Genomic DNA, 15,006 nt, shown 5'->3' on the forward strand with positions numbered 1-15,006 from the left:
CACCAACTGCGATCAAATTGGTCAAACCGTTCAGAAGTTATAAGAGGTTTACACACACACACACATACATACAGACGTATGGACATCATCGTAAAAATAGTCAGGAAAGCTTCTTAGGGCTTCAAAACGTCGAGATCTGTTGATACCTCGATTTTTGCAAAACGGGGTGAAAACAATAATCTTCGATTTTCTTAGTGGGAAGTTAAAAATTTAATGACTTGAACGAAAATAGTTTGATATTTATGATATTTAAAATGATGCTGAAATCAGTAGATATCTGATTTTTTGTCGGTTACAAATTCTGACATCAAGGTGACATAGTATAGATAAACGATATTTTTGATAAAATAAAGAATATTCAATTTAATCAATAAGTTTTCATGTTAAGAGTATATTTTATTTAAATATAAACAAAAAATTGTTACCTTGACCATTAACGAAAATGAAATTGAACATTTTAAAAAACCTTAACAATTAAATCTTATTTTACTAGTCTTTTTTCAGGATACTTTAACATTATTAAATCGTTTTCATGATAGATCAAATATTTTTAGTATTTAGGATTGATTATTTTGAAATTATCAATGAGGTAAGTTCTTTAAATCTGAAGATATCATTTCCCAAAAATGCTTCATTGTGTTTTTGTTGATTGTAGAAATTACCGTTCTTTGTTTAAATTTTATTGATAATGTCCTTAAATATTTATTTATACCAAAATTAATAGAAAATTTTCTTTCATCACAAATATTTTTCAATTAGGTCTTTATTGCTTGTGATTATCTTATTCATACAGTACGAAAAAAAATTACTTCTATTGTAAACTTTCTTGACACAAGAACTTACATCCTTGATAATTATTAAGAATATATTTTTTTGTGTGAAGAATTTTGGTCGAATTAATCAAGATAAATGTTTATGTAATTCAAATGAAGATATCTTATGTTAACCTATGATAATAAAGACAGATATTGTTTTGTCAAAAAATCCATATTTTTTAGACAAAAATTCTTGTCTAAATGAAAATTTTTTTTTCTCCCAACATAAATTTATGAAATTTATATGTTTTTGGTTATTTCTTAATTTTTATTGTAATAATTGTCAGGTATTTATTAATTTTAATATTCAACTTGGAGAAACTGCAACGAATTAATCGATTTTTTTATACAACAAGTAAAAAATAAAAACTAATTTTTTTCGCATCTAAAAACTACTGGATATTAATAACAAGATCCGATGAGTTACAGATGAATCTTTGTTCGTTTTTGGGTACACGAATGACAAGCTGAGGTGTTGTACGCAGATATCGAGGCATAAAACATTAACGACACGCATCTCGTGAATAAATGAACTTTCACTTGCTCCCGCAAAACATATCGTCTTGAGACGAGGATGAACGAGCCTCGATTTGTAATTATTCTGAGGTACATGGCGCGAACGTTAATTCGATTTATGGGCTGCAACTGCGTGAGTTGTAAAAAATTTATATGCTTAGTGAACCAACGCGTGAGAGGGAAGGATAGTCGGGTGCGTATATAAATTCACGGCGCTGCAAAGGTTTTCGTCGATTCTTAGGCGGAGTGAGAGAACTCGTAGCCGTTAATCATCCGAGAGACAGCTCTGAATGTCTTCTATAGTTGGATGTTGGATATGTACAGTAGGTAGGAAGATAAGCAAGTTTCATTCCGGAGTTATTTGGTCATTTTTCGCTTTAACGTTTTATTCACAGCCACTATTATTTTCGGATAAATTGCAAGGATAAAACAAAAGGCACAAAATTAAATGAATTAAAAAAAAAAAAAAAATCGTGTATTTGCTAACGAGTTTCAACCTTTTGCCACGCTCCGAGCAGTAAGAAACGTGTACCAGAATTCCCGAGGGACATAAACAGCCGAGGGCGTCGCATCTTCGTCTTCTATCTCCGGGTCTATGACTGTGGCAATGGCAAGGGTTGTTAGCCTGCCGCTTAATTAAATAAAACACCCCAATCCTCATTTCCGAGGCACTCGAGGGTTTCTAGGGAGGACGTCCCAGAAATGTTTCTCCAACTTGCTGTTCAGCTTACGGAGCTTTAATTTGGTGTCGAGCGTTTTCCTTGACTCAGTTACTAACTTTATACAAATAATAATTCGGTCAACCAGTACTGACCAATTTTCTTGGCATTTATTCTTTAACACTTTGGTAATTTAATTAGAGAAAATAAATTGATAAACTTTTTTAAGTTCAACTTATATTCGATAAAGAGTTATCGAGAAGACAAACGATTTTAGAAATTAAAGTAACAGCTGGTCTTTCAATAAAATAAAATATTTTGTGGTAATTGTTTAGTTTTACGGCCACCGGGGTTTTTTGATAGGCGAGTGGTTTTAAAGTGGAAACGATTCTGGTGGGCCGTGGGCGCCTATAAAAAATTGAAAAAATAACATTTAGAAATTTTTGTTTTTCCAAATAAGGTAAAAGATCCAGTTATTGACACTTGCAACTTTATTTTAATTAAAAAAAATGAACTTCAATAAATAAATCAATATAGTTTGTGAATTACAATTTTTAAGATAATTGGTTTTTTGAGAACATTTTATTTTCGTTATTAAAATAAAATTGTAAGTGTTAAATAACAAGGCCAGTGTCAGTAACTGGGTCTTACCTTATTCTACTTTACGGTGTTTTTAAAATATATATATTCGACGGAATATATTTATACACTGAAAAAAAATTAGGAAAACGGTTGACCCTGAAGGCCATCCCTGCAACTTCCCGCCAATTCTATACCTAAACGCTTGAAATTGCACTTATGACGTTTTTGAGCTCTTAGAGCTCATAAATACAATTTGTGTATTATTTTGAGCTCTGCGAGCTCAAAAAAATAGCTTTTGAGATTTTCGAGCTCAAAAGTTTGATAGGAGTTTGATAAAACACTATTTTTTGAATTTTCAAATCGCAATAACTTTTGAATGAATGAATCGATTTTCACGCGGTTGGTGACATTCGACGCAGTTTTTTAAGCTTCATGAAGAATCTTTAAGTTTAACTTGATAGAGCAAAAAATTTCGGAGTAATTCCGAAAAAACACTTTTTTCAGTTTTCTTTCGTCAACTATAACTCACGAACGAATCAACCGATTTTGACCGGACTGGCGGCGATCGACGTGGTTTTTTTATGTTAAGAACTGAATAGTTTTTGGAAATGATCGGTAAAGCCATTTGAAAGTTATTCCAAAAAAACCACCGCACCAACCGCGATCAAATCGGTCAAGCCGTTTGAAAGTTATAAGAAGTTTACATCCACACACACACACACACACACACACACACACACACACACACACACACACACACACACACACACACACACACACACACACACACACACACACACACACACACACACACATTCATACATACAGACATACAGACACCATCGCGGGAATAGTCAGGGAAGTTTCCTAGGATCTCAAAACGTCGAGATTCGATTAAAACTCGATTTTCGTAAAACGGGGTGAAAACAATAACTTCCCGATTTTTGAAAATCTTCGATTTTCCTTGCGGGAAGTTAAAAAATTAACTTGAATGAAGACTAAAATTCTTGAACCAAGAAAATAATTTTGAAGAAGCTCATTGTTTTGAATCAAGACGAAAAATTCTTGAATCAAGTAAAATTTCTTAGTTTAAAAATTTTCTAACTCAAACCAAGAAAATCAAATTCTTCAAAATTATTTACTTGATTCAAGTAAATTTTTTTTTCTGTGTAGCTATTGGACGGAAATTGATGACTTCTTGAAGTTTCTCATCATCGTATTGTTTCTTCTCGAAAAGCTCTACTTGTTCACCGTTACAATTTACTTTTACGACATTTTTAATAATTTCAATTTTCTCTAGTTTTCCTCTATGAAAATCGATAATTTTCAAAAATATGTAATTGTTCAAAAAATCTAACCAATTATCTATGTTCGAATTCTAAAAAACTCATCTTGTCTCCAGAATATAAACAATCGCAAACAATAGCTCAGCAATAAATCGAAATTGTGTTAACGAGCCTTCTCAAAAACACGTTCTGTAATACGACACTCAGCAAACCTTATACAATCCCAAAGAAATGCCGACGTTTTTCGATAGCACCTACACTTACTCAGCCAGTTTGGACACCACTGACCGATCTTACTGTGTGTTGGATATAACAAACATAAAATAACTCCTATATGAATTGTGCGCTGTTGTATGGAGCCTAGGAGAAACGAATTGTTGTGTCCGAGTTGACATCAAGGTATACTACAATCCTTTGAGCAGCAGATGTGGGCGCGAGTGCATCGCCGATGGGAATCGTGTTCGTCATCGGAATGACAGAGAGTTAACGCCCGGACGTTCAGAAACGTTCACCGAGCAGTTAATATCTTTTGTCCGCGCTTGTAGACCTCCTTAGGGACTACTGCGGTTCAGTTGACGTTATAGCTTCACTGGCTGGTGGTTTTGCACCATGGGGGCACACACTAACCAGAGCACATCAAAAGTCAAGTCTAGATTCTACAATCTATAGTCCAGATTCTGAATCTATAGTTTGGAGTTCAGAATCCAGAACTTGGTGGTATGTTATCGCAAAACGTTCTGACACGATCTAACAGATATGAACCGGGACTTGTGATGTCAGTCACGTCCAATGCGCAATAATCTCTTAGTTGTTCTCTCGTGTAGTAGCTCTGGTGATTGTTTTGAGCGGTTCCGTCATCACCATGCTGGATTTGCTCTGACGACGATCAATTCTCGCACATCATTCAGAACCACACATAATACAGAGACGTTAATTTGTGATTAACTATTAACGCTCGATATTAGTGACAGCCACTCGGTTCGGCAGACTGGATCCTGGTGGCTAATGGCCTATTACCGCGGATGTAATGATGATTGAGAGGACTATGGCATAGTTTCTGATGACTTCACTCTTAAAACTCGTCAACGGCTAGTAGTGGAGAGTTTCGTCAAACTGACGCGCGGGTAATCCTCTTGACAAACTACTACCACATGTATGCTCTGATTAGTTGAGATAACTTATCAATCTATTGTCAATTAAAAAGCATTTAGATTATTAATGTATAAAACTATTTGATAAACTCGATATCGTACGTAGGTAATGTGTGGGTGTAGGTATGGAGTTATTGATCGACAAGCCGATTCCTATTAATTAACATCATTGGTATTGATATTGTACTGGAGATGATTTGATGGTTATATTCATAGGAAGCAGGTCAAACGATTAATTGTCAACGTGATTTCCATGTCAGCGAATTCGGTTTGATAGAAAAAACTGAATCGAAAGTAGGTATAAAATAGTAAAAAAGCAGGAATATTGTCGGAACAATAAATTGAAAAAACATGTCACTCGTTAATGGAAATGGACGAACTATGAGGCGTGTTATAAAAAGTTTTATGCAAAAAATGATAAGCTGCTTATTTCTTATGTGAATCACTCGGGCGTCAATTGCTGAAGCTTTCACCAGATTTGGACGCTGTGTTTTGAAGATTATTTCTTAATACCTCTGGGTTTGTAATTTTTCAGTCGATCAAGTCACTGGAAAATATTATCTGCACAAAACATGAATAATAATAAAAATAATAATCAGGAAAATAATTAATAAAAAAACATGATTACTGTAAATTTCGATAAATGTTTAAATATTCAGTTATCTAGTCAACTTTGAAAATGAATTTCCATAAAATCATCTAAAAACTGTAGGGGTACATTTCAATTTTCCATCACGGAAATTGAAATAGCGTGTTCGTGTCACTTTTAAAGGAGTTATCATACTACGTACTATACGACGAAGGTCAGCTTGGAAGCAGCCCAACACACATCAAACACCCTGGGCTCACATGTATGTAAGCAGCCAGTTCGTCTTTAAAGTCTCGTCCTCGTCCTCGTGTTTTGTGGCATATAATTCTGTAGTAGATGGAGGAGGCATTGCTGAGTCAATATTATTCTTTTCTCAGAGTCTCTTTGCCGTCCGCGCATCACTGCCATCAAAACCCAGCTCTACTACTACTACATATGTAATAGCAGTACATCATCTTACTCACATACACACATATATCACGAGCACAAGGTATAATGGTATTGTAAAGTGATAGCCCGGATTACGGTTTAGGTTGTACTTGCGTCACAAGAAAAATAAGACCGTCAAATGTAAGCGTCGAGCTAAATAAAAACAGTTTCCTGTTGAAGTAAATGGATTTGTATTTTTACTTTATTATCTTTTGATGTTTCTCGAGCTTTTGAGTACACGCTGTTTTATTTTATTATTTTGTTAGAGATATCCCGGCGTTTTGTCAAAGAGTTTGTACATATGTTGGGCAAAGTCAATATAGGTAGGGTGATTTTGATCATCAAATTCAAAATTTTAATTGAATGTGATCTATAATAAATGATAATAAGGAAACAATGAATCAAGAGGTTAGAAATTTCACACGGGATTATTTATCGATGCAGATATGTGCACCTGAAATTCGTAATGACCTGACAGGTACACGTGCCTCCGGATGCGAACCTATCGCCGCGATAAATTCACTTTTCAGAGCGGGAATATACCTTTCGAGTGTTACACCTCTTTACCCATGTACTATACACTCCTTACTATGTACTTGGCATGTAGTAGTATCAATGCAGTTATAGTTATAGTTGTAGTAAGTTACAGTGGGGTCTAAATGTTGGGCCAAATAGAGCTCGGAATTTTCGCAGCCGTCCCGCTAGAGTAATAGATAGCCTCATCGGGGACATAAATACCCCGCGACTTGACGCGAAATTCTAGCAACCGATACATCGACGCTGATTTCTCAGAGGGTTTGAATCTATTACCTACTGCTTTCTCTTTTTACTCCTTATATTTTATTTCTCTATTTCTTGCACCCGGTGGAACTATTCAAGAATTTACATGCCTCGGTTACATGAATTTGAATTTGAGAAGCGATGAAAGTTAAGCTGTCAATTGAAATTAAGTTTGAAAAGTATATCTTGTAAGATTTTGAACTTCAAAGAATTATACGCACCTAGAATTTTCAAAAAAATAATATTTTTTTATTTTATTTTTGTAATGTAAATATTTTTAAGTAGGATAAAAAACCCCATTAGTGGCGGGGACCCCATTACTGACACTTTCTTTGAATTTGGTACTTATTCAATTAATGAAATCTTCAATTTCGATAATGAATATATTATTTCTAATCTTTAAGACCTTTAGATCAATAAAATTTTTAATTTTTATTCCAAGTAGAACATTTTTTCATTGAAAGAAAAAGTGCCACTAATAGGGATTGAAGGGGCCACTAATGGGGTCTTTTACCTTATATAGACAAAAAATTTATTGCCAAATGGACAAGCATTTTCAAAGTTGTAAGCATATTTTTAAATTCGTTGCAAAACTGTGTTTCCAAAGTATGTAAACATGATTTTTCAAGACCAGCTAAATCGATCAGTCTTAATTTTTACACATATTTTTCAACTAGACATATCTATTTTTTTTTTTTTTTTTTTCATTGTTTAAAACAATAATAATTTCAATAAATTTTTGATATTCTTGTAATATCGAAAATAAAAAGAGTATACGCCGAAAGCGTGGGCCATCAGGTAGTATTTAAGTCTAGCCGTAAGATACGATGTCTGGAGTGTATGAGTGCAAGAGAGAAAGAATGAGAACGAAAGTATGTACTAAGGTACGTAGGTATGATTTTTGAGAGATGTCAGAGTAAGTACGAGGAGTGGGAAAAGGGGATGAGTGCTGAGGGTCAGTTGACCTGAGTGTGAAAATCAGTTCTATACGAGCATTTGACAAAGACGTGCCATTTTTCTTGTAAGAAATTGTTTTTAATAAACTTACAATCATTTTAGATTCGACTAGTCATCACTTCTAGAAATAAGAACCTTATCCCTATTTATCCATCTACAGGGGATATCACATTCTTATGTACAATTTGAGTTGAAAAATTTCATTGAAAAACATAAATTTTTCTGTGAAGTAACTATTTCGTTAAAAATAAATATTTTTATCATTCATTTGATTAATCACTAAATAATAATATTTCATCATAACAGAATTTTCTCAGATTTTTGAATTTTGATGATTTATATTGACGATATCGTGTTCATTTTAAAAAGCTTCATCGTCTTTAATTTAAGTAAAAAAATTCGTGAACCTAGTAATTTTTCTTGGTTTAGGTAAATTCTATATACTTGATTCAAAAATTTTTTCTTAATTCGAGATAAGAAACCCTTCAAAATTATTTTCTTGGTTTAATAATTTTCCTTTTGAATCATGTTAAATTTTTTACTAGTGTACTACTATATTTATATCAATTTTCATTTTAATCAACTAGAAAACTTCGTCAAAATAAATAATTGAAAAAATCGTTTTTTTTTTTTTTTTTTTTTTTTTGCCTTTTAAGTGCGTATCACCGAGAAGATTTACAAAGTAATGTTATCAATAATAATTTAAACTCCCACTAAATTTGTTTACTCAGCGATTAACGACCGGACTTTCTCAAAAGATGAATCGCTGGGCTGTAAATTAACGAGGAAAAAAACGAACTATACAACAAAACTATCCATTTCATACACTTGTTGGTGTAAAGAAAAATAAAAAGACAGAAGTCACAAGGCATCACTTTGGCTCAGTCGGAAGGGATTTATTTATATATAATGGCTGATGAATCTCGCAGCAACCGGGGATGAATTGTTGCTCCGAGTCTTATAAATATTGTCGGCGTTTGAAGGTGCCCGCGTAAAAGGGAACACACCGAATCTCCTCAATCATCTCAGTAGTTTAGTACACGAAGACTTGACTAGTACAGTTGATATGAGTTAAGGTCGAAAATAAAACAATCTTTTAGCTCTCTCATGGGAGTTGAGCAAGTGCAGCGTTTATGCGGGTTAACGCCTAATCGCGACGGCCTCTCTGATCCTACGTGGGTGGTAGTGTGTGGCATAATCGGCAGCGGCGGCACCTCATGCATCGTGCCGCGCATGTATAATGCATGCCCAAGTGTATAATGTATCCCTTACGTTAATTTCAGCCAGCCAGTCAGCCGCATATAGAAGGTGTATATCGCACATCTCAACGCCGGTTATCTCTACACATCTTTAATTACCCGGGTGATTTATCGGAGCACAGTAGAGCGTAGGCTAGTGGGAAACCCTCTGAAAGTCGAGGGCCTACACGTTACCCGACTGGTAAGCTAGGGCTTTCACTTTCCTATTTTCACCATCAATTTCGGCGGGCTGCTAAACGCTGGTCCATATTCGAGGCTCTAAATGTCGCGAGGTGATTTATAAGTTCGTCGAACCTCCAGAGCTTGTAAACCTTGGTATGGCTATGAAAGATGCTCGTTTTAATGCTGTCTGACAGATTCTGCATGCTCAAGAGGTCGACTAGGATTATGACGAGTTTAATAGATAGACCTAGATCTGTTCATTCTCACAAAATTTAAACTCCTATAAATCGTCGCTGTTACTTTATTGAGGAATTTTTTTAAGTGAACGGGTTTAACGTTTTAACAAATTTAGATTAAATTGTCACTCTTTGGAGCTTTTAATCAAAATTTCATTAAAGAGGAGATTATCTCAAGGGTATTGTCATGCTACCTTTGATTAATTATGTCAATATTGAAATTTGAGATCATAAGATTTTACAATGTGACTCTAGCGTATCATTTTTTGGAAATAAGTACAGCATTTTTAAGCGATATTTTAAAAATTTTTATATGAAATATGGCATATATTTAAATTTAAAAAATTGAAAGAAACTCACCATCAGTAGATCAAATAATCTCAAAGCAGTGAACGACTATCATTTTGAAGACAGAGGCCTGAAACGAAATAGATATTTATGTCATAAGGCCGTGAAGTGGCGGTTTTCTGACAGCGACAATATTTCGATATGAGCTTGAGGTTTGTGGTGGGAAGGTTCGAAACGGGCGTAATTTTAACGGAAATTTACGCTCGTTTTCGAACATTCGCATCACAAACATTAAAGCAAATATCGAAAAAAAGTCGTTGTCAAAATCGCCACTAAACGGCCGAATGACATACAATATTTTTTGTTATTATCGCTCCATAAGTTAAACTTTTGAGGGATAGGAGGCAAATAATGACATATTTAAATTTTATGAAGTTTCACAAGGGCAAAAAAAATTAATTTCATATCAATTATCTTTTTATTAATCTTAAAATCTTGCTCACGTCCAGAAAATGTAAATAACTTTTTATTAGTATTTATTTATGGCGTTGTTGTTATTTTATTAACATTAGGTCCGCTTCGTAATAAACTGCCAGCAGATAAATAATTAGCGCCACTCAATAGTAACTAAGTTTAACATTGGCTAAATTTCGTCTGGGTATACACGAAAAGTTCGTAAAAAAAAAGGAGGGGGTAAAACTTCACGGCCTAGGCCGTGAAAAAAAGACGGTATGGTAGAGTCTCTAGAAAAGAGTCCCTTTACGGACGCCACCCAGCGCTCAGAAGTTGAACTTCTGGAGCGAGTATAACAAAAAATTATTTTTCATGGTAAAAAAGAATAATTTTTTTAATTTGACAAATTTACACTTCGAATTTATAAAAAACAGCAATTTGTTTAAATCTTAGATGTTGTCATAAATTCCTTGATGATTTTAATTGCTGGAAGTTAAAAATAAATCTTTAGAACCGTAATAAAATTTTCTTTACAAAAATAATTGAAGCCTTACATTAGCATGTCTCAAAACAAAAAGTTAATATAGTAATTATTTTTGTTTTTACGCTGAAAATTATCACACCAATATTTGCATAAGGTCTTATATAATTCAGTGTAAACGCATGTCAGGTTACTTTGAAATCACAATAATAATGTGAAATACAATATTTCACGGCGTAAAAGTTTAGACTCCTGTCAGGCGGTGGCGTACTAATGCCACCGTTACAAATACAGCCAATTGATTTACCGCAGCTACATGGACTCTGTAAGCTGCTTAAATTTTGAATAAAGCTAGGCCATTAATGCTGCCTTACGAGAGCTTACCAAGCTTTTGCACACGAGAGAAATATACATATATATACATCTGCTATGTAGTTATCTGTATATATTTATATAGAATAAGTTCCTCCGTTACGTACAATATATATATATATATATATATATATATATATATATATATATATATATATATATATATATATATATATATATATATATATATATGAATATTGAAGATTGTGTGGTATTTTCCAGCAAACATACACTGCTACTGTCTTCTAATTTGCCCTACTCATTTTATCCAGCCTTCTGCTTACCTTACTTGCCGTGAATGGTTGAGAAATTATATTTTGTCAGTACTAGTTTAAACTTTCGGTTTATCCCATTGGTAATTATTCATATGAATTATTATAAATTAATGCCACCCGAGGAGATAATTTTTGTTTTTGTTACTTATTGATATTTTATGAAAAATTTTGGAAGTTCAAATATAATTTATAAATTTTAATACTTAGTAATCCTTAACAATAACGATGTAAAAGAAATACAATAAAAAATACTAGTAATAATAATTTTATTAAACTTTAATAAATAAAAATTGATACTTAGAATTCTTCCAAAGTCTCAAGTTAAATTTAAAATAAAGTCAATGGATCAGATGTTGCGAAACGGGATCACTTTTACTGTTGCCGCGTGACATGCTCAGTTTAAATAATCCTTCTATACCTAGGTAAAATAAAATGAAAGAAGGAGTAAACGGATGGCACAAGTTGATTGTAAAACGAGTGAGTGAACTTTACGATAAGACTCATCAATGTTTACGAGGATGAACTCCGATTCGATTCGACTTTACCCAGGATTGGTACATATATAACTATAACTAACTTTTGACGACGCAAAGACATTTCTCTACTCCGGTTCGAGCTCCATCTTCAGAATGACCACCGTTAAATCCACCAAACTTTTTAATCGGAAAAATGATCCTCTGATTGAGTTGCTCAGTTTTATTCCCTTTTTTACTGCTCAATTTACTTACGCACCTCTGACAATGAACGGCTACTAAAATTCTTCATTGAACAGAATAATAAATCATTTTCTCTGTGGGTAACATTAAATTTCATTGTTATTAAATATTCCCATTTACAAAAAGCTACTTTACATCGAGGAATAGAGGAAATAATCCTTTTGGCTCAGAAAATTAAATTCATAATTTATATTTAATAAATATTAACATGCATGCAATTCACCGAAAATGGTCTTCATTGTTAGCATTAAATAATTATTCATAAAAGAACCTCTTTAATAATTAAAAATGTTGGATCAAAATCCATTATTTCTGTTAAATATTTAATTATAAGTCTTTCCAAAAATTAAACTTTCTCGACGTTATTAAAAGAAAATGATTAAAAATCTGCAATTAATATTCATCTTAAGCAATCTATTCATTCCCGCCATCAATTAATTATATAAAATGAAAAAAAGAAATTGATCATTTCAACATAGAAAAAAGTAAACTGTAATAAATAACAGTCGATTTATAATAAGTAATGATCAACTGCTAAAAATTACCATTTCAAACAGTAAAATCGTGATTTTACTATTCACTTTATAATATTTACTATTTAAATGTTACAATTTACTCTTTACATGAAAGAAAATACTATTTCAAACAGTAATATTCGCTATGTAAATATCTAAAATGTTAAAGTATAATAATTAAGAATTCAGACTTTGATATTTATCATTTCGTACCTAAAAAATTAGGAAAACGGTTGACCCTGAAGGCCATTCCTGCAACTTCCCGCTAATTCCATACTTAGGCGCTTAAAATTGCACTAATGACGTTTTTGAGCTCTTCGAGCTCAAAAATACAATTTATGGGTTATTTTGAGCTCTCCGAGCTCAAAGAGATTGCTTTCCTATGCTTTAAAGCTCTTCGAGCTCAAAAGTCTGATAGAGATTTGATAAGACACTATTTCTTGAATTTTTAAACCGCAATAACTTTTGAATGAATAAACCTATTTTTACGCGGTTAGAAGCATTCGACGCAGTTTTTCAAGCCTCACAAAGAATCTCTAATTTTAAATTGATCGCGCTAGGAATTTTGGAGTTATTCCGAAAAAACACTTTTTTTGGTTTTCTTTCGTTCACGATATCTCTCGAACGAATCAACCGATTTTGACCGGACTGGTGGCGATCGACGTGGTTTTTTGAGGTTAAGAGCTGATTAGTTTTTGGAATTGAACCTTTCAGCCGTTTAAAAGTTATTCCAAAAAAACCACATTTGAAAAAAATTTTTTTTTCAGTTTTTTTAAGATTTCTCAAAATCTATTGATCTGAATCGGTCCAAATAGTTTTCAAAATCTAAGTTTAGTCAAGCCCTTTCGAATGGCACCAACCGCGATGAAATCGGTCAAGCCGTTCAAAAGTTATAAGCGGTTCACATACTTTCACACACACACACACACACACACACACACACACACACACACTCGGGGCAGAAGAGATACTGCTACCGGGCGCGTCTCCCCGAGCGGATGGGAGAACGCTCGCTGTCCTTGGATGACACTTAATCTCTTAGTTGATGAGGTACAGCGGGTAGGAGCCAAGCAAAATAACCAAACAAAATACGCTCCCGTGGACAAAACTCCCCTTTAATGGGTTGGTCGCACTAACTGACCTAACAAGACGATCGTTCTCTGCTGTGACCCACTGGGAGTGACCGGAACCTCGTGTCGTAGTTTCCGACGATGCAGGCCACGGCTGATGTGAGCTTGCTCTGCCGAGGTGTAAGTTGCAGCAGTGGATCAGGAGCCAGCCACTTCGGGCCTTGATCAGGAAGTACGCAGTGAGTGTTAGAGATCGGAATCTTCACCGCTCCGAGCGAGTCTAGTCCGTCCGTGTATTCCGGGGCTGGCTAAGTGTCGGCTAGGCCTCAGGGAACTGGGGTAGGAGTACTATCTCCGAGGGTACACCGTTCCTAGTTATGACAACCCGCTCCACTCCGTACGATGCGCTGGTGAATTTAAAAGTATGAGTAAAATTCAGGAAAACAACAATAGTGAAAACGGGCCTCATGCCCAACAAGCAGCGATTGAAGCAAGCGCTGAAATGAAGCGGTCGCAAGCGTTTGAACGCCTTGAAAAGCTGACCAGTGAGCTAAATGACTTCATCAATCTAAGGTCAATATCCACAAGGAGATTAAGACCAAGACGACCAGCGTAGCCAATGCCCTCAGAGATTCAAGAAACTTGATGAAGAATGGTGTTTAACAGTACGACGCACTTCTCGCACTACACCGGAGAGAAGCATTCAAGCAACTATCGTCAATGAAGAAGCAATGGACACTGGAGCCGAAGGTGACGGTGAATCAGTCGCGGAAGACAGAATCAGAACTAGCAGCAAGTCAACTAAGAGAAAAGATCGATCTTCTCCCGACCCAACGATCTGCCAAGTTGTGAAGAAAAAGGACCTGAAACCAAGCCCTCCGAAAAACACGGCAGTGCAGAACGCCGGAAAAAAGAGGTGACTGAATGGCAGAAGGTCCAATCCAAGAAGGAGAAGAAGGAGCAAGCGAGAGAGCGGTTACCAAAACAACCGGAGAACAAATCTCGGCCGGAGCCTAAGCGGGAAAAACCGCGAAAATTCACCAAACCAGATGCCTTAATTATTCGACCCGTTGAGAAGGCAAAATATGCCGAGATACTGCGTCGGATTAACAAAGATGTCCCACCAGATCAGACCCGTGACGTCGTTGACAAGGTTCAAAAGACGAATGATGGGAATATGCTCATTACGCTTTCCAGAAAGACCGCAGACAAAGGACAAGCTTTGCTGAAGACCATCAAGAGCATCCTTAAAGAAGAAGCGCAAGTCATCTGTAAAGGCCCAGAGGAACAGCTTGAAATCCGGGACATTGACGACGAAACAACTAAAGACGATGTCCGGAAGGCCTTACAAAAGGCAGCTGGAAATGACTACGAAATACCTGAAGATGTCATTAAAATTCGTCCGGCCTACAGAG

The 15,006-nt window shown here is 34.9% G+C and overlaps 1 long non-coding RNA gene across 2 annotated transcripts in view; it reads right to left on the minus strand.

Moving 5' to 3' along the window:
- The window catches only part of LOC123261216, a 117,222-nt gene that overhangs the window by 63,655 nt on the left and 38,561 nt on the right, over positions 1–15,006 (minus strand). For both annotated transcript variants that reach the window (XR_006508633.1, XR_006508632.1), the window contains one exon: positions 9,782–9,839. This is a non-coding gene — a long non-coding RNA (uncharacterized LOC123261216). The remainder of the gene's footprint in view (positions 1–9,781; positions 9,840–15,006) is intronic.

This window comes from Cotesia glomerata, linkage group LG3 (assembly GCF_020080835.1).
Source record: "Cotesia glomerata isolate CgM1 linkage group LG3, MPM_Cglom_v2.3, whole genome shotgun sequence".
Classification (NCBI taxonomy): domain Eukaryota; kingdom Metazoa; phylum Arthropoda; class Insecta; order Hymenoptera; family Braconidae; genus Cotesia; species Cotesia glomerata.